The sequence below is a fragment of the Macaca fascicularis genome, chromosome 13, assembly GCF_037993035.2.
Source record: "Macaca fascicularis isolate 582-1 chromosome 13, T2T-MFA8v1.1".
In the NCBI taxonomy this organism is placed as follows: Eukaryota; Metazoa; Chordata; class Mammalia; order Primates; family Cercopithecidae; genus Macaca; species Macaca fascicularis.
Window position 1 is genome coordinate 80,124,159 of NC_088387.1, and position 26,742 is coordinate 80,150,900.

General features: G+C 45.9%; 1 non-coding gene across 3 annotated transcripts in view; it reads left to right on the forward strand.

Annotated features, from left to right (window-relative positions):
• Positions 1–26,445, forward strand: part of LOC123568394 (uncharacterized) — a 76,406-nt gene extending 49,961 nt beyond the window's left edge. Inside the window, exons 4-6 of one of the 3 annotated variants that reach the window (XR_012422457.1) lie at positions 1,927–7,212; positions 8,260–8,329; positions 8,623–26,445. This is a non-coding gene — a transcript (uncharacterized protein). Of the gene's footprint in view, positions 1–1,926 lie in introns of all 3 variants that reach the window. The other 2 variants (XR_012422456.1, XR_012422455.1) reach the window with 2 other exon arrangements.
• Positions 26,446–26,742: the final 297 nt, after the last annotated feature.

Sequence of the window (26,742 nt, forward strand, 5' to 3'; positions counted from 1 at the left end):
CTTCGGTGGGCAGGGGGACCTTCATTCTGTAACCTCCAAATCCTTCAGGCTAATCAGTCCCACCATGGGTGTGAATATATTCATCTTGAAAATAATTTGTCAGTACATCTCCATCAGTGGTGCTGATTTCATTAATTGGAAGAATTAGCTCTTTGTGGCCAATGGAAGAATATGGAGCCAAAACACACGGAATACTTTTCCCCAGTGACCCAGAGACCCTTGGACGAACTCCTGGGTGCCATGAAAATGGATCGTTTTGCAGAAAGAATACCATTGGATGTTTATTTAACATCACTCTCCATCCCCCCAAAAAGACCTTCAAAATGCTCTCACATCTGGCTGCTTTTCTTCCCTCACTTTTTTTGTGCAGAGCCAGGGCAGGGAGGAAACTTCATCAGTCTGAAAACATCCAGCAGCAAAGTGTAAATTAAATGTGCAGGGAGGCCAGGGGAAGGGGAGTCTTACATTCTGGGGGTGGAGTAAGAAGACTGTGTCCTCACCCCTACTCCATACTGGCAGAGCCGGTTTTTACCCTGTGTCTCCCATTAGGAGCTGTGTGACCTTGGGCAAGACACTTAACCCTTCTGAGCCTCTGTTTCCTTCTGGTAAAACAGGGAAATAAGCACATACGGGGCTGTTGGAGGGCAAAAGGGAATAATGTATGTAGAGTGTATGGCACGTAGACACTTGATTGATGGTAGCTACTATTGTGGTTGCTGGGATCAAAACCAGAAGAGAATCCCAACTGTTTCCATGCCTCAGAGACTTCCATGCCTGCTGGCCCCATTCGGGGAGACAGATGGGCAAAAGTAAGTCCTATGGGAGGAGACAGATGGACAAAAAAGGGTGATCAAGGGGATCGGATGGACTGATAGGTCGATGGGGTAACAGGCGGATGGAACATCCCATGGGGAAGGCGGATTTATGACAACCCAAAAGAGACCTTGAGAGACGGTGTCCCATGGGAGGGGCAGATGGATGAGGGTCCAACAGGGGAGACAGAGAGATGACAGACCAAAGAGGAAGACAGATGGATGGCAATTTCATATGGGGGGTGGGCAACCCTGTGATTGGGGGGAACAGATGGACAATATGCTGACGATGAAGCCCGGGCTTCCTGTTTAGTCTCTATTCCTCAGGCCTGGACATCCCTGAATTCTTAATAACCTTGAGGCTCTGTGAGGATGAGAGAGAGAGACAGAGAGAGAGAACTTCACACGGCCTGAGAAGACGTGAAGCATCAGGGTCAGTCTGGCCTCTGTTCCTCCGTCCTCCCACAGCCCCTCCCTGGGTGGCCCCACAGATAAAGGCTCAGCCATGATGAGGAGGAGGAGGAGGAGGAGGGACAAAACTGCTTTTGGAAAGAAAGGGAAAATAAAAACTAGCTAAAAGTTTTATTTATTTAAAATAAAGGCTCAGTTATGCTTGACTGTAAACACGCAGGCCCATCCCTCCCTCCCTGGCTCTTCTTGTGGCAGAGGGCTTGGACCACACAGTGAGCTGGGGGCAGGAGGCAGAGAGAAGGCCAGTGTAGGCCGGGGGAAGGGGTGTGACTAGGGTGCCCCAGGTGTGGGGAGGGGAGAGGGGCTGTGGAATTTAGTGACCTGCTGAGCACAGCTGGGTTGGGCTGGCTAGACCCTCTGGCCCTGTCTCCTAGACCTTCAGCACAGACCATCAACAGACCATCAACAGTCCATACGGCTTCAGCCACACTTGCAGCACAACATGGGGAGGCCACAATGTGGGGATGCCAGGGAAATGCACACACACACACAGGTGTGCAGGCCTTTCTCTCAACTCTGTCTCCATCTCTTTGTCAGAGATAGCACAGTGGGGTCCTCGGGGAGGTAGGCCCAACTCCAGCTGTGACTCACATCTTCTATTTGAACTAGAAATCCTACCTGCCTTTTGTCTTCTTTCTTGCAGGTTCCACCTGAATTCCTTCCATGCTTTTCAGCGACTGAACCGTTTGGGTGGCCTGGAAGAGCCTGTGAGCTCCCTAGAGAAAGGAGACAGTGTGGATGGAGAAGAATCTGGAGTAGAGACAAGTCTGGGGACCCTGCCTTTCAAGTCTTTTGTGTGAGGGCTGCGTTGGTGGCCCAACTAGCCAGGGAAAGGCTATGGTATGCGGGGTCAGGCGGGAATAGGCAGGAAATGTTTGTGATAAGAGGCTTTGCCTCTTGCAAGCTCCTCTGGTTTCCAGACCCAGCTGCAGGATAAGGGCCCAGGAGCTGAGCAGGAAGCCTCAGAGGAGGCTGCTGCAGGAGCCAGCCCTTGGGATTTCAGCAGGCAGAGTTGCAATCAGAGGCCCCTGGGGGCTCTGAGGACCGTGCCTGGGGATAGAAACGACCCTGGGAACCCAGCCAGGGCTGCCTTCCTTTGGGATCAGGAATTTCAATCATACTTCAGAGGGCCAAATCAATCCCTTAAGAAAAGTAAAACAAAACAAACCCCAGCTTTGTTAATCCAAGTTGCTGAGAGGGTGGAGCAGGTGGGAACTACAGACTTGACCCCCCAGGGGATTTCATGCCCTGGATTGGTCCCAGTTGGAGCCATTCATTAATGTTAACCAGTAGAAATGGAAAATGGAAGGATATACTGACAAAAGACCAGGCTGGAAGCTCTGAGAAGGAATCCGTTCCAAGAGGATCATCTGCTGAGGATAAATAGAGTCATCGAACAGCGAACAGCGTGTCATGCAGGCATTTGCAAAGCTTGGTGCTCCTTAGATTTCCAGTGTCTCCTCTTTGCCCAAGGCCCAGTGACTCCACCATCTGGTTGACTTGGCCAGCTCACAAAGGAGCAAGATGCTGCTGCACAGGAACACCCCCGTGAGCGGAGATGAGGCTGCAGGCCACTTGCTATTGTACCAGCGCTCCTTCTTAAGGATTAGCAGCTTCTATCTATCCCTGGAGGCTACACTGTAAATGCCTGTGTAATGCTAATTTGTGGTTGGCAGATTGATTGGGAAGGAGCAGGACAATGGCAAGAGGAGGCTGAGCTCCCTCCTCCTCCTAGTGTAATGGTGTGCTTGCATGCTGTGTGTGTGTGTATGCGGGTGTCTTCTGGGAGAAATGTAGCAACAAGCCCACAGAAAAGATGATTATTCAGAGAGGAAGAAGATTTACTCACCGATGCCCAGAATCTGAAAGACATGCTGGAGTGGAGAGATGGGAGTCTATGAAGCACAAATCCAGGGAGATTTTTTGATGGGAGTAAGTGACGCCCCATCACTCTTACCATATTCTATTCATTAGAACCAAGTCCCTAAGTCCAGCCCACACTTAGAGGAAGGGATTACATGGGAGGCAAGAATCACTGAGAGCCGTTTCAGAAACTGCCTACACTTAGAAAAACACTGAAAAAGCTCCCGGCTGAGGGCCTGGCACATAGCACGTGCTCAAGGAATTGTTACTTGGACCAACGACTCTTCTAGGATGTGAGCTTGGTTTTCCCACAGTGGCCTGGGTCTCTGCTGTCCCATCTTTATTCCTGTTGGTTCTGCTGGGTTTTCTCCAAAGGCTTTTCCCTCTGATACTGGGAGGTTTGTGACTAGGCTTTCTGCGTGTGGGACGGCAGACAGCATAGACGCTAACTTCCACTCCTGCTGTCTTCTGAACAGCCTCTTGACGACCATGTGTGGTCTTGCTTTGTGGTCAGTGTACAGATATTTTAATTTCCTGCTCACCTGCTCAGAGGAGGATCTGATTTCTTCTTGCATTTATTTTTCTCTCCAGCAGCCTGTGGACAGGTATTTCTGTCTGACCATCTGGTAGCCATTCACCTTTATGGTGGCGTGAGAAAGGAATCAATTTCACTTGTTTCTTTAGTAATATCTGCCTCTTCTGACAGCAAGTTACCTTTATCACCTCTTAAAATTCTTACTATGTTGGACCTTCTGGTACCTTGGGGACTCTTTCAATCCCCTAACTTCGTGCAACTGCATCTCTCTCTTTGGTTTAACCTCTCAGGCCTTTCTTTTTGCACCACGATTTAATACATTCCATATCTACTTCTAAGTCTGCTGGTACCTCTCCCCACCCACTGCCTGCTGAGAGTGACGGATTCTTCCTGACTAGACCAAGTCTAAAGTAATCACAAAACAATCAACTGAAGGAGAAAAGCTGACCCCTGCCCTCATCCTGCCCCTCTGCAGACCTCTTGAGGCCTTTTGTCTAATTGTGGTGGGTAATTTGGACAGGGCAAAAAATGGGGAAGATAGAGCAAATTTCTGGACAAGAATGAGGGGAGAGGTGAGTGGAGCTTCTTCATCTTGCTCTGGTTTTGTGTCCTGGGTGTCTCCAGGGTCCACTGTCTCCTCCGAGACTCCTAGAAAGTGAGGAGCCATGGATTGGTATCCTACTAACAGATGGGACATCAGAGGCCTCTGGTAAGGAGTATAAGCTCAGCTCACCGTGCTCTTTTGTGTTTTTGCTGGAAGAAGTGTTGAAAAAAGGAGTGGTTATACACTGGCCTATCTAGCCATAGAATACAAACACTTAGGGTGAGCGCCAGGGAATGCCTTTTCTGAAAATGGTGCTTCATGGAATGGATGATTAATTCCCTAGTTAAAATGAAGCCAGACTATCTTTCAGAGTCGTAAACCTGCTCCCAATACCCTCCACATACTAGTTTCTAATTGGTTAATGAATATAGTCACTATTTCTAGTGCTCCAGTGTAGTGGTCAAGAGTGTGCACTCCTATTTACAATAGCAAAGACATAGAACCAACCCAAATGCCCATCAATGATAGACTGGATAAAGAAAATATGGTATATATACCATGGAATACTATGCAGCCACAAGAAGGAATGAGATCATGTTCTTTGCAGGGATATGGATGAAGCTGGAAGCCATCATCCTCAGCAAACTAACACAGGAATAGAAAACCAAACACCACATGTTCTCACGCATAAGTGGGAGCTGAACAATGAGAACACATGGACACAGGGATGGGAACATCACACACCAAGGCCTGTCTGGTGTGGGGAGGGAAGGGAGAGCATCAGGACAAATAGCTAATGAATGCAGGGCTTAAAACCTAGATGACAGGTTGATAGGTGCAGCAAACCACTATGGCACACATATACCTATGTAACAAAACTGTACCTTCTGCACATGTATCCCAGAACTTAAAATAAAAATTCAAAAAAATTACCCTGGAAAAAGAAAAGAGTGTGTACTCTGGTTAGAAAGGCTTTGATTTAGGTCCCAGCTCCTTTACTTACTAGCTATCCTTAGCTATCCTCCCAAAAATGTCACTTTTCTCATCTGTAAAAGGGCTATGTGAGGGTTTCTGTTTTCATAAGATTATTACAAGAGTTACACAAAGTAATAAATAAGAGATAATAAGTAAGTAAATGCATAGAGCGTCTAGTGTGTAGTAAACCCTCAAAGTCTGTTATGCCTTATTATCTCTGCCCCTAAGACTTTCCAGCAGCCGAAGCCTCAAATTTTGGAGCTTACCATCTCTGCTGCACATCTTTCTTCCCCCTCCCTTCAATGTTGAGCTGCCACAGTAATTGCATTGGATTACCCTCACCCCAATCTCTCTCCTAGACATCCTGTCCCTGGGACCTTGGCCCCACTCCCTGCACCCCTGCTCCACGCTTTTCTCTGGAGTGTGAGTCAGTCTCCAAGTCCAGTTAGCATATCTCTGTGGAGTGTCCTCTGGGGGCTGAGGGACAGTCCGGCTGGGAGGTCTACTCCTTATCACGGATGACCTCGTTGTGAACCTTCCTGAGGCAGTGGGGAGAAATGTAAAACATTCAGACAAGTTGTTATTTGTCATCCCTCTCACCCACCCCTAAAAAGTTAACGGCATTTAACTCCCTCTCTAAAACACAGAGTTTAGTCAAAACCCTTTTTGTCTATAGACATAGAGTGAACGTTTAATTTGGCTCTGGAAGCTGTGCTGAAGAAACCACTCGGGAGGCCAGAGGGGATGTCTGTGGTCGGTCAGATCTCTCTATGTGAGAGGGGGTTAGACACGGAGACAGGGAGGAGTCAGTGTGGTCTGAGGCTCCACGGTGATCCAAGGCTGTGTCCACAGTGACTCCAGGACGGAAGCTTCCTTGGTTTCTGCAGGACACCCTGGCAAAGCAGTGCCCCAAGAACAGAGTGTCATCTTTTTCATTTGGAAACTGAGGCAGTGCTCTCCCATGTAACAGAACTCCCCCACTCTGTCCTCTCCGAGCCCCATCTCAGGAACTTTTTGGCATGGATATCAAGGCCTGGGATGGGTAGTTTTTTCAGAGAAGATGAATCATCTGCATACTTTCTTCAGAGGGAATTGGGCTTTCAAAACCCAAATCTCTCATGTGATGTAAATAGTGAAGCTGAAGGCTAGGATGTCAGGGTGTTAGGGAGGTTGGCTATGCTAGGAAAGCAGGAGTGCTGAGTTAGTGGACGGAGGCGGATTTTGATGAGTGTTGCGAATAACTGGTTTGGCATGGAACACGGAATGGCTTTGTACCAACTCATTGGTGGGGAAAAAAGAGGCTGGCACCAGCAGAGGACCTAACTGGCTTAGGTAGAGTGATGGTGTCTGTGAGCCTCTTCTCAGAGACTACAGAGCTTCCCGAGGAGGGTGGAACTGATAACTTCCCTAAAGCAAGGAGGAGGGTCATTCTCCTGTCTTAGTTACTACTGTCCTGCCCATTGGAGTGGATAAAGCATATTTCTTAGAGAGGACAACAGAAGTGAGGGGTTTGGGGAGGGAGGTGATCTTGAGGACAGTAGGAGAAATGAAGTGAAGACATTTTTCCTTTCTGATTCTTCCAGAAGAGGACAAAATCGGTTGGTGGATGATAGTTGCCCTTTGTCTACAGGCTGGATGTAGAAGGTGCTGCAAGCTCTGCAAGCTGATTAGTTAATGTGGAAGCTGAAACCTACCTTGGGAAGTTGACCACTGACCATTGTCTTGCTTTTACCTGGGTTGCTTCCTTGTTTCTCTGTAGGTTTATAGCAAAGAGTTAAGGCTGAATAGATCTCTGCAGTTACAATTATTCATACCAGAAGATCCTGCTAACTTCTTTGTTATTTGAGCAGCTGGATGAGATTCCTGGTTTCCATAATCTAGACCTGGAGGTTTATACAGGAGAGGATCACTGGGGCAGACTTGAACCATGGTGCCCACAAGTGGGGAGGGTGCTCCAGGGCCCATGGAAAGAATTTCCTTCTGCAGTTGGAGACAGCCTTCTTTCTGTGTGGGTGAGTGGAGACATAATCCCTTTTATCCTAGCTTTGGTTTGCTTGATTACCTCTTTAGCAGTGCAGTTCGTGACTGCAACAGGTGTCAGATTTTGTAAAGGCAGAGGCTGAGAGCTGGCCAAGACCATTTGTCATTCATGACCTGTGTAGCTGGACCTTCGATACTATGAAGTCTTATTCCCAATTGCAGTTGCTCGTTCTAGGGATGGGAGATAAGACATTGTGTTGATTTCTGACAAAGTCCATGAAACAGTCAGAAAGGGCAGCCTCTTCTTCCAAATCCAGAAAAGAAGCTATGATGAAAGAATTGGGGTGGGTGGAATGGGTGGGAGCGACGGTGGTTTGTCACTGTCTTGGAAAATCATCCTATACTTTTACAAATCAGAGGAAGTGAAAGAGAAGAAACAGCTGGACTCTTTTCATCACCTTAGCATGTATTTTATCCTGAAATAACACGCTACTCTTTGAGAGAGTGTAGAAAGTGGGCAGTGCAATAGAGTGGATGAGACACTGAGATCGTTTCCCGGGACACTGAGATCGCAGTCTGCTGCTGACCAGTTGTGCAACTCTGGCGAGTTGCCTTTCTGGGTGGATCCAGTTTTGTCCTCTGTTGGAGGGAGCAGGGAGAGCAGGGATTAGGTGGTCTCTAGTCTATGACTCACTGGCCACAGCATGACCACCTCTCCCTCACACAGCCAAGGATGGGGATTGCTCTCAGCTGCTGTGTCCTCTCCCCTCCCGCCCTCCCCAGCGGGTTATCATGCTGACTCGACTAACACAAACCCCCATCTGGATGCAGTCCAAACGCCAGATGTGCCCCCGATTAGTGTCGGTCTGGGGAATGTTTCCATGACTGAAAGGTCAGTGTCAGCTGGAAGTGCCCAGAGTGGGCGTCTGCTCCCCACCCCACGTCAGCTGCAAGGGCTGAACCTTCCATTATCTCACTGGCCAAGGAACTGAGCTGGGTGCGGTGGGGGGCAGCAGGGGTGGAGTGCTGGCCAAGTTCAGGAGGTCCTTGTTTTACTTGCCTTCTCTCTTCACTCTCAGGCTGAAGGACAGAGTGTGATTTTCCACTTGGAAGAGACTCCAGGGCTGTGCAGAGAGGGAAGCCCTGCTGGTGTGTAACTGAAAACACTTAGCTCTCCTTTAGATCTGCAATGTGCTTGTGTCTCTTCCGATTTTCTTACGGGGGCTGTCACCTCCACTATGGAAAGAGAAATGAACGATAATATTGCGATGGGCTGGGCTGCCATGTTTTGCTCTATTTACAGGTCATTTTAAGTATTGCTTCTACACTTCAGATGGGCTTTCATGTTTAATTTCATGCGAGTAGGGCCATGCAAGGCTTTCCTCTAGGTAGCAATGAAAATTAAATACAATTGAGTTTGATGTGTACCTTATTGATTCCAGACCCATTTCAGTAGACTGTGACACTTCAGCGACCTGCAAATTCTACACATTAGAGTTCATATTTTATACAAACTCCGTACACCTAAGACGTGGACTTAACATTTCTACCAACAACATCCAACTTCCAACAAAAGATGCAGGCCCATCAGAAGATGAAAGCTACGAATGAAGATGCATTAAAGATGAGATTTATGGCCACCCCTTAGGGAAAGAAAAGATTCATAAATAATTTCATGGAAATTACCCCAAAATAGAGTCATAATTTCATTAATTTCACGTTTTCCCTTTGGTTCTCTGCAGGCCACATCTTGTTTCATGCGTCACCACAACTCCATTTCAAAAGGATGAGGTAGGAGAGGGGAGAGGTTGTATGTTAACTGGCCTGGGAACAGCTAAGTAATGCAACTGGCTCAGCACCTGTGATTGATAGTGTTCTGTCAAAGCACGGAACTTCTCTTCTTTGCTTGTGACTGGCAGGTGAAGCGTACTTTTCTGTGGCCCGTGGCTGCTCTGGCAGAGGCGGCCTTAGAGAAGACTGCTTGAGCAGGGGGAACGGTTGATAATCAGAGGTAAAGTTGAGGAAGGCCAAATGGGCAGGCCTGACCAGAAATGCTTTCAGGGTATTGTGGCAATCATCTCTCTTCTGCAACCGAGCTGGGAATTAGAGGCTTTCTTCAGCCCGGAGTGGGAGAAAGGGAATTTTTACTAGAGGGCATGGCCTTCTGAGGCAGGAGAAGAAAGTATCTTCTGCCAGCTGGGGCAGGGAACGGAGGTGAGTCAGAAAGGCTTGTGGAGAGCGGTATTCCCCACTGGGGGTCACAGGGCCACTTGTAAAATGACGCCTAGATGTTGGTCTACAGCCAAGGTTCTCAACCTTGGCTGCATATGAGAATCACCTGGGGAGCTTTTACAATCCTGATGTCCAGACCCCACCTCGTCCAGATTACATCAGAATCTCTGGGGTGGGGCCCAGGCTGAGGTAGTTGTTAAGGCTCCCTAGGTAATTTCACTGTATATCCAGTTGTGAGACCCATTGATCTAGGACCTTACTAATCAAAGTGTGGTATGAAGACCGGCAGCATCGTATCACCTGGGACTTGTTAGACATGTAGAATCTCAGGCCCCACCCCAGCATCTCCAGTTTAGTAAAATCCCCTGGAGATTTGGACTGTGTTATAACAAAGTGTGAGGAGCTGGGGTTTTCAAACTTGACTGCACATTAAAATCATCTGGAGAGCTTTTAAAAATCCCAATACCCAGGCCACACCTCATATCAATTAAATCAGAATTTCTGAGGGTGGGAGGCAAGCAATTTTTTAATAGGTTTTCAGGTGATTCCAATGTGCATGAGTTCTCAGCCCTGGATACATATTAGAATCACCTGGGGAGCTTTTAAATATCCCGATGCCCAAACCTACTCTTAGAAATTCTGATCTAATTGGTCTAGGATAGGCGGCAAAAAGATTCCTAGGTGATTCTAATATGCAGCCAGTGGAGCCTCTCTTCCGGAATGTTGGTTCGGCTTCACTGAAGGTACAGCCAGCTTAAAAACCCTCACTGCAAGTCAATGGATCCAGTAACATTCAGAGAAAAAGAATGAGTAGGCCATGGCTGGACTTAGCTCCCAGGGCTTTGATATTTAATCTCCTTATGTGTGATAACTACGATTTTTTTTTTATGAATTCAGATATTTATATGCTCCTCTAGTTTTCTAATAAAGTTCCTTTTGAAAAATTCAACCTCAATGCAGCTGAGTTAAGAGACAAAAGCACTGGCCTACACCTGGGCCACAGGAGCTCAGAGCAGCTAAGGGGTCAGGTGGGATGGAGGCAAGAGAGGTTCTGGTGCAGAACTTGGGAGCGCCAGGACCGAGAGGAAGACCCTGAGGGATAAACAAAAGGTGAGCTGATTGCAATTTTCTTGTTCTTTTTACTCTGTGGTACTGTCATCATTTCTAACATGACTGTGGAGTCGGGTAGTTGTAGAATTGCTGGATTTAGCAAATAAAAACCCATGGCACCCAGTTACATTCAAATTTCAGATAAACAATGTTTTTAGCATAAGTATGACACATGCAATATTTGAGACGTACTTATTCTAGAAAATTTGTTGTTTATCTGAAATTCAGTTTTATCCTGGTATCCTGTATTTTATCTGACAACCCTCTTCCATACACAACCCTAAATTCTCAGAAAATCTGCCCTGTAAGTGGCACTTTCTCTAGGCCTTGAGCTGGCTCTTGCCGTCTTGGGGTGAAGTCTGTGGGTGATTGTTGGAATCCTGTTCCCAGGTAGAACAGGGAACAAGATTCTAATAGGAATTTTTTTTTTTTTTTTTTTTGGAGACAGTCTCGCTCTGTCACCGAGGCTGGAGTACAGTGTTGTGATCTCGGCTCACTGCAACCTCTGCCTCCCGAGTTCTAAGCGATTCTCCTGCCTCAGCCTCCTGAGTAGCTGGGATTACAGGCGCCTGCCACGATGCCAGACTAATTTTTGTGTTTTTAGTAGAGATGGGGTTTCACCATGTTGGCCAGGCTGGTCTTGAACTCCTGACCTCAGGTGATCTGCCTGCCTTGGCTTCCCAAAGTGCTGGGATTACAGGCGTGAGCCACCATGCCCGGCTGAGAACAGGATTCTGACAGCTACCCATGGACTTCACCTGTGTTCTACAGGTGTTGCTCAGCGTCCCCAAACTAGCCCCAGTGTTTGTGTGTGTGTGTGTGACTCCGTGCCTATGGACAATGTCCTTGAACTTCACTCTGCCGGGCTCACTTACAGTCCTTGGTGGTGAGGTGGTTTCTGAGAGTTCCTCCAGAGTACCCTCCTCTCCTGTTGTTGCTTGCGCAATTTATGCCCAAGAGAAAGGAGGCTGAAGGGCCTTGATGGGCTGGAGGCGACGTGTTGAGCTGCTGGTGAATCAGACAAATGTAGAGAAAAGGGAATGGAAAGGAAAGCACGGTTCACAAGTTGCAACCATCACATCTCCCTGAAGCGGCTGTTCAGTGTCTGAACCCGGCTTTCAGCAGAGGCTGCTCCATTGAAATACATTCAGAGTCAAAAGTGCAGTTTCCCGTTCTGTTCAACTCAGAACAGCTCATTCCCTGCGGGCTTGTGAAAGGAAAATATCTTGGGCCCCCAGAATCACTGAGGAAAACTCAAGCTGGAAATTGCTTAGGGCAAACCTGCCTCCCATTCTGTTCAGAGTCACTCCTCTGCTCACTAAGATAGATGCATATCTGATTTGCCTACTTTGGAAAGGCTAATCAGAAACTCAAAAGAATGTAACCATTTGTGTATCACCTGTGACCTGGAAGAGTCTTCCTACCTTTGCTTCAAGTTGTCCCGCCTTTCCAGACCAAACCAATGTATTTCTTACATATGTTGATTGATGTCTCCTGTCTCCCTAAAATGTATAAAACTCAGCTGTGCCCTAAGCACCTTGGGCATATGTTGTCAGGACTTCTGAGGCTGTGTCACAGGCGTGTCCCCAACCTCGGCAAAATAAACTTTCTAAATTAACTGAGACCTGTCTCAGATTTTCTGGGTTCACAGGCTTCAGAGTGTGAAGGGGCTTGGAGAAAGGGAGGCAGAGAAGTGGGGAAGAGCCAGCTGCCAGCAAGAGATACACAGCTACAGCCAGACAGAAGTGCAAGATTGGAGAAGGAGGGCTAGGGAGGTCACCACTGCTGGTTACTTAGCTGGGGACATGCAGCCAGATGCAGGATGATCAGGAAGGGTACCCTTGGCTTGTCCCTCCAGCCTTTCCTTCTAAAGGTCTAAAGCTGGTGCTGGTCTGTCCTGAAGCAGTATCCGAACCAATTAGCCTTAAGAAAAGCTCAGGAGGGCACGTGAAGGCTGGAAAATGGGCTGGGCCAGGTTCTGGAGCCATGGCCAATTTTCTCTGGATGTTCTAGAGGACGAGTGACCCCTTTGTGAGGCTCCTCTGCTGGTCAGGCCCTGCAGGCGTGGTGAGGCTTGGGAGAGCTGGCAGGCCTCCCAGGAGGAGCTCTCACTTAGAATATCTACTGTTGTAAGTCCTCCCCACTTCCCTCCTGACACCACCATCTTCCCAGAATAATAAAGCGCTGTCATTTACCTGACGGTCACAGACTTGGTTTTTGTGTTTCTTCTGGGATTCTAGCTTGGGAAATCCAGGCTCTTCTGTCTCCTTCTCTGTTTTCTGTCTTCTTGTGCCTCCTTCCTGATGGTCTTTCCAGAACATCTTCTCCCACAGGCAATCTGGATGTGGTGTGGGAGGGCTCTCCAGAGAACGTCGGTATCTGGTGGTTAATTAAAAAAGATAAATGGGCCTTTTGCCTCTCTGGCCACTTCATTTAGGGCAGCAATAGTGAGAGGCTCTGTGGAAGATTGGGAGAGAAGCCAGGTGATGGGACGGGCAGCTCCAGGACAGGACAAGCCTCAACTCTTATGTGCAAGGTCCCCTAGTCTAAGAGGGTTGGTCCTCATGCAGATTTTGCTTAGGGCTGGGGCATCTGAGTGAGAGGCGGGTCTGCAGGTGAGGTATCCTGACTGATAATGGGTCTGGGCCTTGCTGACTCTTTGGGGTTTAGCTTGTAGTTTCTCAGCCAGGGCCCAGACCTCCATGCCTTTTCTCCAAGACCACAGTGCTCTTTTCCAGAAGGCTGAGTGGCCTAGCTGGTGAAAAAGAGCTGACTTGGGTCTCCAGGCCAGCAGTTCACTCTGGAACCTAATCCGGAGTCACAGCCTATTGGCAAAATCAATGTGCTGTGGACTGTCATACAGACAATGTGTTAGGCCCTGGAAGCCATGGAAGATGGGCTTGGGTGACCCCTGGGGTCAGGCTCACATCCTTATCCGAGCTCTAGGAAAGAACAGCTTGTCCTGTGGGATTCCCCCAGGCTGGCACATATACCCCAGTTGGGGCTGGGCTGGCATGAGCCCCTCTGGCCAGATCTTGGCTGGCTCTCATATGTTTACCTCTAACCAGGCCCAAGCTTGGCCTGAGAGCCCTGAGTCTCTGCCTGGTGGAGACATTCATGTGGACAGAGCCAGCACCCAGGAGAGATTGATAGGTGAATCCTGACAGGCTTGTGTTGTGTGCATTACTTCCCGTGAAGCTGAGGGGTCTGAATACCCAACTAGTGTCTTATTTAGGGGGTCGAGAAGTGGGAGCTCAGAGCTGGGGCTGTGGCTGGAATGACTAGGACAGGAGAGAGGGTCCAGTTCTCGGTGAGTCCCTGCTCTTCATCATCATTTCCTGGCTCTTCTCCTCTTCCCTGGCATTTCTCAAGTTCTGGGGTAAGGTCTAAATTGGGCACTTGGATGAGACATTCCCAGGGAGCTGCCAACCTTCCAGGTCCAGGGTGGTCACAGGACCTGCTGACTCCACATCTCCTCCTCTCGGTTTGGCCCTCGCCCTAATCCCTGCTGGTGTCTGATGCCAGTAACTTGCTGCCTGCTGAAGTCCTTTCTCATTGTGCCAGTTCCAGGCTCTATCTGGAGCTGCCAAGGTGGATCTGTGTGCATGTGTGTGTGTGTCTCTACATGTCCTCCTTGGACATTTTACTAAATGTTTATTGGCCCCCAAGTGAGGCACAAATTCCACAGTCCTTTCCAAACCTGAACTTAGTGGTTGGAGAAAGTGCCGAGTACAATTTATTAAATGTGTGCCATCCTCTCCACCCTTCAGAGCCTAGTGTGTGCTGCCTTTCCTTTGAGAAGTCTTCTCTTGGGACCTCAGCCCTGTTGTCCCCTGCCCTCTCTAGGCTCCTATGGTCCAGAGAGCCCGGCTTGAGCTCTTGTCCCTTTTTGAACAGTGATATAGTTGGTCTGTGTCCCCACCCAAATCTCATCTTGAATTGTAGCTCCCATTATCCGCACATGTTATGGGAGGGACCTGGTGGGAGGTAAATAATGGGGGTGCTTACCCCCATGCTGTTCTCAGTATAGTGAGTTCTCATGAGATCTGATGGTTTTATAAGGGGCTTTCCCCCCTTTGGGACTTCTCCTTCCTGCCACCATGTGAAGGAGAACACGTTTGCTTCCCCTTCTGCCATGTTTGTAAGTTTCCTGAGGCCTCCCAGCCCGGTGGAACTGTGACTCAATTAGACCTCTTTCCTTTATAAATTACCCAGTCGTGGGCAGTTCCTTATAGCAGGATGAGAACAGACTAATGCAGTTAGTCTCTTACCTTTCAGAGTGCAAGAACCTAGTCTTGTGAGTTGGCCTGACCCAGGTTCAAATTGTGCTTCTCACTTACAAGCTGATGACTTTGAGCTAGTTAATTTGAGACTCAGTTTCCTCATCTGTACAAGGGGGATAATAATGCTTTCCTCTCCAGATCATTGTGAGGATTTACAAGCTTATGCAAACTAAGCCCGTGGCACAATGCCCAGAGTAGGGCAGGCGCTTAATAAATCTGAGTTCCTGTTCTCTGCTCTTCTCTCCTCGCAGTTGCTGGAACGGGGCTGGGCTTGTGGTCGGCACCCAGAAAAGTAGTGGTGACTGATTAATGATTATGGAGCCTGCAATTATTGGGATGAAGTCCCTAAACAGGGAAACAGCTCTAAGCAAACCCATTAATAAGGGGGGGCCTGTTTGCAGTTCTTTTGTGCTGGCTTGTCATGTGTTAGTTCAAGGAGGGCTTTGTACCCTCAGCCTCTATCCACCCAGAGGTCATTCTGGGAAAATAATGACCAAGGAGAGGCTCAGGCCTGAGGTGTGCAATTCCCACCTACTTGTGACCTTCATGCCTATCCTCCCCTCCCCACTCCACAACTGGTGCAATAAACAAGGTAACAGGTGACAAAAACAGCCTCATAAAGAAGGCCACTGGCTTTAGGACAGCAGTAAGCCTGAGTTAATGTACTTTTTGCTAGGAACCAGGGACTTCCTGAGGCAAAGGAGGACTCCTGACTGGGAGTGACCTCTCAGGCCAGGAGAGGCCAATTCAGGCTAGCTACTTTTTATTTTTTTACTTCCAAGTATATTTAAAAAAAGAAGAATTGCCAAAATAGTGTTACATTACAAAATCATGTTATAACTTACATGTTTATATTTATCAAGTTAACAAGTTTAAACCTCAAAGGCAATATGAATGTGTTATTTCACAATAATTTTAAGGCTTTAAAAAATATTGTTGTGTACTGCAAGCAGGTGGTAAGACAAAATAATGGGATATAAGTCTAAAGAACCCTTCTGTCCTGGGTTACCCCCAACCCCACTCCATGGGGATGGTCCCATGGGGCAGCTTACAGCCCAGGGCTCTGGCCTCTGCCAGCCACAGTGGTCAGTGGTCATCTCAGAGTTGGATGGGGGCCCTGGTGACAGAGACCTGGAGATGATTAATCTCATGGGGAAATTTAGACCCATTCACAAGCCATAATATGCCTGTAAACAAGAGGTGGGTCTGGCTTGCTTCAAAGGTTGTGTGGCTCTTGGCTGGTGAGCGTTTATGCTGAGCCCATCTCCAGCCGCCTGCATGCGGTGGGTGCTGAGTAAATACTCCAGTCACCTGCTGCAGGCACAGTCAACAGCTCTTATTCACTTATTTGATGACTACTGCTTTCCCTATTAAATGGAATTATGCCTGACTTTTCCCTTCTGTATCCTAAGCATATAATAAGTGTTCCATGTATATATTGAAAGAAATGAAATCAAATTTTCTCTAAGAAGCATCCTGAATCAGCTCTTTTCTCCTGGGCTTCTCTTCTCCATTTCAGAGCATAACATTGCGTTGTGATTATGTTTATTCCCTTGACTTTGTCCTGCACAGGCTCTGAGCATCTATGTGGTATCCCAAGTACCCAGCACAGTGACTTGCACAAAGCAGGCATTGATGAAAATATCTGCAACTTAACTGAATGAGTGTGAGTTTGGCATATCCAGGCCAATGGAGACAGCCTCCCTTCTAACCCCAGGCCCAGCATGCTTGGAAGCTGTGTTTCTTGATGAGTGTGTTCCTGTTTTCTAAGTCTCTGTCCCTAGAAGCCCATGTTCTCCTCTTCCGGTGTTGGGGCACATCTGGTTATTGGTACATGTTGCTTAGTTAGAAACTCTTAAAACAGCATGAAATTGTTAGCACGTTGCTCAGGCCTGCCAAGCTGTTCTTGAGACTTGAGCTTTGGTGGGTCTGATTTTCAGTTTGTTTTCTGTTTTCATGCAGTTTAGAAAATTGGTCTGTGACAACCTTGGAGGAAATCAGCCTGCCTTGAACTCTACCAAGGGGGAGCAAGCCTGAGATGGGGGGTGGGGGCCGAGGGAGATAAGCTCAGTGGGGAGAGGCTCTGAGATTCCCTGCCTGCATTCCTTTCCTTGCATTCTGGATTGGACTCTCAGGCTACTTTGATGTGTGGGGAGAAGAGGTGCCCAAAGGAGGAGGGGTGGAACTGGGGAGAGGCTTGTCTCTGCATGGCTCCTCTCAGGAAGACCAGCAGGACCAGTACAGCACCTTTCTGTTCCAGAGGACAGAGACATGCTCTCTCCGAATAAATGTCTAGGGATGGAGGCTGTGAAGGAAGATGTCCCTTCCTCATGTATATGATTCCTCTGTTATCTTTTGGGTATGGGCAGTGCCAGAAGTGTCCCATGTGGCCCCAATACACCATCTCTTCTCCCTACTCTTGGCAGCACTTGTCTCTTGGCGGATTTTTCTTTCTGGAAATAATTTCATATGGGGAAAAGGCTGGGCTGACCTATTTCACTTTGGGTGGTAGTTGCTGTCTTTGAGGGTAGGCAGAGCCAGCTACTGCTACTTCTGGATGGTGAGACCTGGCATGAGGAAGGGTGGTTTGAAGAGGTCTCTAGAACCCCCAGGCAGAACTTGGTTTGACTCTTGGCAGTGGAGATGGGACTCAGGAATTGTTCTTTGGTTGAAATGTCAATAGCAGCATCATCTCTAATCCTTCCCCAAGCACCATGCCTTGTCTTTGGTGCTCTCTGTTCCATCTTTGATGGCTATTTAAAAATCTTTCTCTTTTACCTTTTTCCACAAAAGTGCTGCCTCCATTTCAGCCTTGAATTTCTCCTCAGAGAGCAGTTCTCAGCTGTGCTGCTGGGTTCTGGGTCTTTATGAGTGAGTCTGAGATTTCTACTCTGCCCCCGACCCCCTGCATCTAATGAACCTCAAAGCACACCCTCGAGAACTCCAAGGATGGGCATTCTGCCTCTTTATTGCCCTGGGGCACTGAGGTAATTGCATCCCTAAGCATGTCAGTTCTCTAAGGGAACCCTTATTTATTTGGTATCTACAATGTACCAGACACTGAGCACATGACTTAGATGGAATGACTTGCTCAAACCATGGAGGCAGTAAGTGACATCCACATGCATGTCTGTCTGATAGCCAAGCCCTTCCTCATTCCTTGTACCAGGGGTTCATGAACTCAGAGGCTTAGAGTGCTTTAATTCTCAGTCTTCGTCATCTTGTCTGCAGCCCAGTACTTCTAGGCTCACTTTCTTGGTGGTTCATACCCCAACTCTGAGCCTGTAAGAATAACCTTGTTCTCTAGATCAGCATCAAAGTAAAGTTCCCTTTGTCACGAGCCCTTGGTATTAGTTCACTATATTAAAATAGGTCTTTAATTTAAAAAGCAGGGGAGGGAGAGAACTAAACATTGAAAGAGTTTGTACATTTCTAATTGTGAATGTTTGGTAAGGCTTAAAGGCATATGATGGCTTCAACCCAAACACTTCTCAGGAATTTCTGCCAATGTCGTTCCCCATCAGTCCTTAGTCCCTTCTCTGTCTCCTCCTTACCTGGAAAGGGTTTGAGGCAAGTGTCCCTCTCACACCCATAATCTAGATTGGGATTCTTAACTTGGGATTTATGGATGGGTTTCTGGAGCCTGTGAATTTCTAGAAATTGAACAATGTAGTTGGATTGTTGTGTGTGCTTTTTTCTGGGGAATGGGTTAACAGATTTTATCACATTCACAAAGAAGCTGGTGACTCAAAAGTGCTGGAAGTGAACATGGAACCTCCATGTGAGAAACTTCCTTTAGAGCTAAGTGCTAGGATAAGTTTTGCCTCCTCTAAAGGGACCAGTATGCTTTTTTACTTCCGCAATCAATTTTCTGTACGTGACACCATTAGAACATTTCTATTTTTTCCCATTTTCATTTTATTGAAATTATTTCTACCTGAATCAATTCAGCTTTGTGTAAATGTTATAGGAAGAGAAGATTCATTGAGCAGTTACGTTTCATTACAGAAAAAAAAAAAAGAATTGACTTTCTTACCAATGATTGTTTTGGCCATAGGACGTTTTCTAGGGGGCTATGATGTAGAGTGACAGAAGGCGAGATGAAATCTGAAGGGCATCTTTACTAGGTGTGAGTTTGAATGTCTTTCTGGGATAAATGTCCATGAGATCAAGTGATGAGGCCCAAACAACCTGCTTCAGTGTCTCTGGCAGGAAACATTCTTGGGGCAGGAGGAAGCAAGCCCGCTTATAGAGTAAAAAGAAGTTGCCACCATCTCGTGGGCTGTTGCGCTGTCACAGGACATAGTTAATAGGAAAATGCAGACATCAGCGAATTAGAAAACCCCCTTCAGCAGTCCCCCTCTTCTCATGGCCCAAGTGAGGACCAAATGTGACTCATCGTGGAGTCATCCTTGTCTATTAGGTCCTGCAGGCTTCCCTCCATCACTGAGTGACTCAGGACATAAGCTCTCATTGCCGTGCACAGTGGCTCTTGGCTTGGGTGGCAGGGGCCCTGGGAGCAGTTCCCTAGCTCTAGAAACATCTGTGCCACTTCACCTCATGGGCCCCTGTATTTATTTGAATAACTACTGGAAGATAATGTTCATTTAAAAAAAAAAAAAAAAAGAGATGGTGTGGTATACTGGAAAGAACATGGGATTTGGGGTCAGTCAACCCGATTCAAATCCCAAAGGCTTCCCACCTTTACTAAAAGACATATTTAAATACTTGGGGGTAGCTGGGCATGGTGGCACAAGCCTGTAGTCCCAGCTACTTAGGAAGCTGAGGTGGGAGAATTCCTTGAGCCCAAGAGTTCGAGGCCGGCCTGGGCAACAACACAGTGAGACTTCATCTGTTAAAAGCAAAAACAAAAACCACTGTGGGAGGGGGAGGAGATGTCTGCTGGGCCCCTGAGTTAGGTCCATTTCCTCTCTCTGTTTCCCATCCCTTCTAGAGACTTCTTTATTTTCCCTTGTTGCATTTGTGGCAAGATAGGTCTTGTGGAAAGGGGACAGTGACATCATTGGCCTGTTTTGTCCTAATCTAGGCCTGAGGCCTATCTGTCCTGGGTTCATACTTGGTCTAGCCCAACTCACTGAGATGAGTGTGGGACCAAAGGCCCAACTAGAATAAAGTTTTTCTATGCCTGGCACTGGTGGTTTTTTGGGAAACTCCTTAGAAGAGAGGTAATGTTTGATCACTTGCCTTTTTCTCTCTCTTGCTAATGCAGTTGTGATGGCCGGTACTCTATCATCTATCTTAGAACAGGAGGATGAGGTACATACATTAGACAGAGTGATAAGCTGGATCCAGAGGATTGAGAAACTGCCAAATAGCCCTAGATCGTCAGCTTCCAGCATTATTTTAATTCAGAAAGAAAGAAACTTCTGTCTTATTTAAGTCACTGTTATATTGGGCTTTTCTGTCACATGGGATCCAACCCTAACTAAGCTGGTGGTCACACTTTTGGGTTCTGAAGTCAAATTACCTGGGTTGCAGTTTCACCTCTGTCGTCTTATAGGCTTCAATTTGGGCAAATCTCATAACCCCTATAAATCTCCAGTTTTTTTGTCTTTCTGTGAAATGGAGGTTATCATTGTGTTTATAGACATGGTATAGTGCATAGTACATATTCAGCACTCGCTAAATATTTACTGTTATGTTGTTGTTGCTGTTATTGCTGTCATCATCCTGGGGCATTTTACAACCTTGGAGAACATTTTGGGGGTGGCTGTAAGGAGGGCAGGAGTCATGTGTTTAGGATCCTGGGGCATCTATCCCTCAATCTTTTTCCATAAGAGAAACAACTCACACGTTAAGTTGCTTTTGCTCCCTTTCCACATCTAAAGTGCAGCTAATGATATTTGTGCTCTTGTTGGGAAAATTGAGAAAATATATGCAAAGCAGTCCATACAATGCACAAAGCATACATTCCACAAATGTTAGTTCTTATCTCTTCATCTTTTAATACTTCTTTTCACATTGTGGAGATAAACGTGGGGACCCCCATTGTGATTCTCCTGCCTCAGCCTCTGGAGGGATTACAGGCACCTGCCACCATGCCTGGCTAATTTTTTATATTTTTAGTAGAGATGGGGTTTCATCATGTTGGTGAGGCTGGTCTCGAACTCCTGACCTCAGGTGATCCACCAGGCTTGGCCTTCCAAAGTGCAAAGATTACAGGTGTGAGCCACCGTGCCCAGCCTAAAACTATAATCTTTTTCCTTGATGTTTTGTGGTTTCACATTCATGTGAAATGTGTGTTTGTTTTTACTTATTCTGTATGCTTTTTCAACTCAAAGCCCGTCAGCTTTTCTCAAATCTGGAAAATTCTTAGGCAACCTCCCTTCAAATATTTCCTCTCACCCTTATTCTCCTTTGTCGCTCTGTAGCACTTATTGAGAGATACAGGGCTATTAAAACATGTTCTTGGCTAGGGGTGGTGGCTCATGCCTATAATCCCAGCACTTTGGGAAGCCAAGGCAGGTGAATAGCCTGAGATCAGGAGTTCGAGACCAGCCTGGCCAATATGGTGAAACCCTGTCTCCACTAATAATACAAAAATTAGCTAGGTGTGGTTGCACATGCCTGTAATCCCAGCTATTCGAGAGGCTGAGGCAGGAGAATTGCTTGAACCCAGGAGGCGGAGGTTGCAGTGAGCTGAGATCATGCCATTGCCCTCCAGCCTGCGGGACAAGAGTGAGACTTCATCTCAAAAAAAAAAAAAAAAAAAAGTTCTTCATGTTTTTCAACTTCTTTCTCATTGAAAAAGTCTTATCTTTTTGTTGTGTTCTAGATGATTTTCTCAGATCCATTTTTCAAGTCACCATTTTTCTCCACTTCTGTAGCAATAGGCTATTTAAACAGCCTGTTGAGGATTTAAAAAAAATTGGATAATTATGTTTTTTATTTTTACAACTTGATTTTAGTTCTTTTGCAAACCAGTTTTTCTTATAATGTTCTGTGCTTTCAATATAGATGATGGTCTTCTAATTTTAGAACATTTTAGACATACTGATTTTAAATTCCTTTTCAGAATTCTCAATTATTGGCAATTCCTTAGGAATGAATTCTCCTGAGGAATGAATTTGTAACATTTCCTGACACTAGCAGTATCATGTCCCTAAGTGCTTTGTAACTTTCGTCTCATCCTCAGCAGGAATGATCTCATGCGGAGTCCTGTATATTCTCCAGGACATGAGGCCTCCCTCTGCTGTAGTTTCTGCATTATAAAAGTCTCTTTTCTAGACCATCTTAAAAAAGGATGGGATCTCATTATGATGCCCAGGCTAGCCTCGAACTCCTGGGCTTAAGTGATCCTCCTGTCTCAGCCTCCCAAGTAGCTGGGACTACAGGTGCATATTGCTGCACGCTAGACCAATTTTTCTTTAGATTTAGACTGTGGGCTTCTATTCCTGGTAAAAAGTATGAGAATTTGGGTTTTATACTAGTATATGCAAACTAGGTCCTCTAATTCTTTTTTTCTTCCCCCTACCCACACCTTGGGGTGGTCAGCCAGCTTCTCTGCTGTAACTTTGAGTATGGAAAGAGTTTTTCTAATGGCATCATTCTTTCCAAAATTTCTGCGTAGATCCAGTTCTTTGTGATGAATAGGAACTGTGGCTTTGGCTTGTGTTTCTATGTGATATTAAAGCCCCTCTAAAGCAGTGCTTCTTACATTTCAATGTGTGTATGAATCACCTGGGATACTTGTTAAAATGAAGGTTCTGATTCATTAAGTCTGGGATGGGGCCTGAGATTCTGAATTTTTAACAAACTCCCAAGAGATCCCAATGCTGCTGATGTAGGGACTGCTTGGAGTAGCAGAGTCCTCAAGTACATCTCTGGCCAGGTACTCCTGGGCTTCCAGTGGCTCTACCTCCCACTTTCTGTTCTACATGTTCTCTTTGTTTTTGACAACTGAAAGGTTTCCTCCCTTGAAGGTCCCTTCAACCTTAGACTCTGAATCCTAGATTCTTTCCAGTTCTAGTAAAACCCCAGTTACCTGGTATTTTATGACAAAGTATGGCTGTGTGAGATACAGAAAAGCCCCAAATAACAGAGGCTTAAATAAGGTATCACATAAAAGCATTCATAGTTAGGAACTCTAGGGCTGTATGGTTTGTCCACAATTGCCAAGGACCTAGGCTTCTTGCATTTTGTTGCTCTGTCATCCATGGTGAGCTACCTCATGGTTTAAAGTGACTACAAGAGCTCCAGCCATCATATTCACCTTCCAACCAGCAGAAAGAAGGGACAGATTAAGAAAGGCAAACCTTAGAGCACACTTGCTGAAAGCTACAAATGCCAGCTTCACTTCATTTCATTGCTAAAACTTAGTCACATGTTCACTCCTGATTGCAAGAGAGTCTGGCAAATGCAATATTTATTCTGGGTAGTCAGATGCTAAAAACTAGGACTGCTTTTGCTAAGAAAGAGGGGAATTGGTAAGCAATAGTCTCTGCTATAACCGGAATGGAGTTTTCTAGAATCTTATGGCATCTGCCTTAGCCATGGATCCAGAAGAGGATGGGTTGGTGGGAGTGGGAACAGACAGCCTCTTCATCTGCAAAGTGGCAGCCATGGAGTTCTAGCAACCAGCAACCAAGAAACACAAAGGCCCACAAAAAAAAAAAAAAAAAAAGATAAATACTCTGAGAGGACAATATGTCGTCTGTATTAGTCCATTTTCACACTGCTATAAAGAACTTCACTGAGACTGGGTAATTTATAAAGAAAAGAGGTTTAATTGACTCATAGTTCCACATGGCTTGGGAGGCCTCAGGAAACTTACAATCATGGCAGAAGGGGAAGCAGACAATTTATTCACAAGGTGGCAGGAGAGAGAAGAGCAGGGGAAACTGCCACTTATAAAAGCATCAGATCTCGTGACAACTCACAAGAACAGCATGGGGAAAACTGTCCCCATGATCCAGTCACCTCCCACCAGGTCCCTCCCTTGACACGTGGGAATTACAATTCGAGATGAGATTTGGGTGGGGACACAGGACCAAACCATGTCACCTCTGATTAGTTTATTCCTTGCACAGAAGGAAAGCAGAATCGTGAGTATATAGTGATATCTACAAAACCCTAGCATTTTTCTTCAAGGTCTTGGGAAATTTTCCAGAAATAACCAGGCAAATTTCTCAAGACCAGGCAACAAAAGAGAAAAGAGAATTGGAGAGCCCCAAAGAGTGAGAGTGGTGGAAAGAGGGCTGGCAGCAGACGTTCTGTGAGATGAGAGCACAGGCAGTCTGGGTGGGTAGCAAAGCTGCTGAAGACCCGGATGTTTCTCCTGGGGTATGTGCCCAGGACAGGGTGGAGGAGGGGGATGGGAGCAAGAGAGAAGACAAACTAGTCACAGTGTCACATTTCACGACCTCAAAGACTTCAGTGCCAGGCTGAAGGGGAACTGGCCAGGACAAGTCAGAGGTCTCAGGGTTGGGGAGAGAAGGCCAATTTCGGCATAGAGATACTTATGTCAGCTTCAATAGTTAGGGCCCAACACAAAGATAGTGGTTTGTTTTGAACATCCCTAGTCCCCAAGTAAACGTTACACTCAGTAATATTACATAATGCATATTAGCAACTTAGAGAAGTCCTATGGTAAATGGCCAAATAACCAATGACTGGTTTTTCCCTAGAGATTTAAAATTATTTTTGATTATGGAATACCCCTTTCATGGGACACCAGTTAACTACCTTTTACCCCAGTGTTCCTCAGAGCACCCTCTAGAAAACCATGCCACAGATAGGTAAGCCAGTTACCCAGAAGAAACACTACTATTTTTAGTACTAAATTCAGATGGAATTACCCCTGAGGGTACTGAGAACACTGTGATAGCACTGTGATGTGACCCCACATACAATGATGCTTTTCGTGGGACTGTTTCTTGTAGTGACACTTAAAAAAATGTTGATTGCATCACACCAAAAACAGTTCAGCAACAGTAATTCTTCTGGGGCCGATATGTACTGCAGGTATCTGTGTTTCTCTTGCTCTGGTGGGATCCAGGGATTGGTGTTAGAAAATCTGGAAGAACGGATGAACTGCTTGTCCTTCAAGTGATCTTCTCTGAAACAGTGTTATTTTTAAGCAGGGCTTTCACATAAATATTTAGTGGCAGGGCATACAACTGTACTCTCTAGATGAACTCAAAAGATGGTGTTCTCTGTTGCCATTTGAGTACCACATCAATCAAGTTGTGCCTATGACAATCAAGCTGGGATGAGGTTGATATGCCTTTGGAAGCTGAGCCCTCCATCACTGTCCACCAGCATGACAAGGATTCTCTTCTGAAGTTGCTTTGAGTCCACTCCAGTGTGTAAATGAACGAGCATATCAGGCCCCCAAAGTCTACCTCGTTTAACATGGCTGAAGTAGTGCCCATGCCTCAGAATATTTAAGATTGGTATAACTAGACCTTGCCACAGCCAAATAAAATCTTGGCAAAGAACCCAAGAATGCCTGGCTTTGGGCAATGCTACTGTCAGGACACCATCCAAGACAAACTCCATGTTAGTGCCAAGGTAACTGAATGAAGTAACTTGTATTGGGTCATTATTTATAAATCAGTTTCAACGTGGAGCCTACCAGAGATAACATCTTTAGTTTTAGGACAGATCTATGGGCTTTCCTTTTGAAAATAATTGGCTAACATGGCAAGTTTATTTTCAGGTCACTTCTAATTTAAGGTAATACAACGTCATCTCTCTATGCAAGAATGTGTGTCTTTTTGCTTTGCAGTGGAGGTCGGGATTGGCATCTAGGATGTCCAAAACATCATTAGGAAACAACCTAGAAAGAAATGATTCCAGAACACATCCCTATAATACATGTCTGGACATATTTTATAGTTAGAAGCCAAATCCTACTGACATGAATGATCATTCCTATTTTTCAGAACTGGTTCTGGGCAGACATTAATGATCCAAGTTCTAAGTAGCGGCCTGAGTCAGGGTTCACTTCAGGTCAACAACTGTTGCACATCATCCAATATGCTCTTAGAGCTGAGTGAAATAGTAATCTGAGGTGGGATAGCTGCATCTGAAGCTTGCATGCTCCTTGACGCATAAGAATTTGACACTGCTGCAACATGGATTTGATTTGGTAACAGTGCAAACCCAGGGTGGGGAAGGAACCCCTTATTAATGGCCTCAAGCACTTGCATTCTGTCTTTCATCATGGAAGTAAAAACAATTTTCTATGTATGTGTGTATGTGAGAAATAGATCCTCCCTAAAAGCCAACTCCTGGTGCTAGAGAAAGAATTAAAGAAGAGATATTTTGGATAAATTAGAGTGAAATATTATATATATGTACATACAGCAATTTAGTATATGATAAATGTGGCATTGCCAGTAAGTGGAGGAAAGGATAGATTATTCCATAAATGAGATTGGGACTACTGGAAATTTAGAAAAAATAGTTGGTTTCCTATTTTCCCTTAAATAAAAATGCATTCCAGATGGAATAAAGTGCTAAACTTAAAAAACAACTTCAAAATATCTGAAGCAAATATAGATGAATATTGCACTAATCTTGGACGTAGCAAAGGAAACCACAAAAGAAGTATTTGTTATTTTTGACTACAGAAAAATAAAAACTTCTGTACAAAAAAAGACACCGCAAACAAAATTACAAGACAAACGAGTATCTGGAAAAGAGCATTTGTAACATATGTAACAAAGGAATAATAACTACAAAATGAGTTTCTAGAAATTGACAGTTAAAAGACCAACCAGATTAAAACAGCAGACACAGAATAGCAATGGGCGAGTCATAGTAGAAATAGATGACTAGTAATCGGTAAACTGAGAGTTAACAATGAGATGTCTTCCCTATAACAGATAGATAAAAATTTAGGAAGGTTTAAAGTATCCCATGAGGTGGGGACAATTCTTGGTAAAGTGTAAACTGACCCTGCCTCCAGGG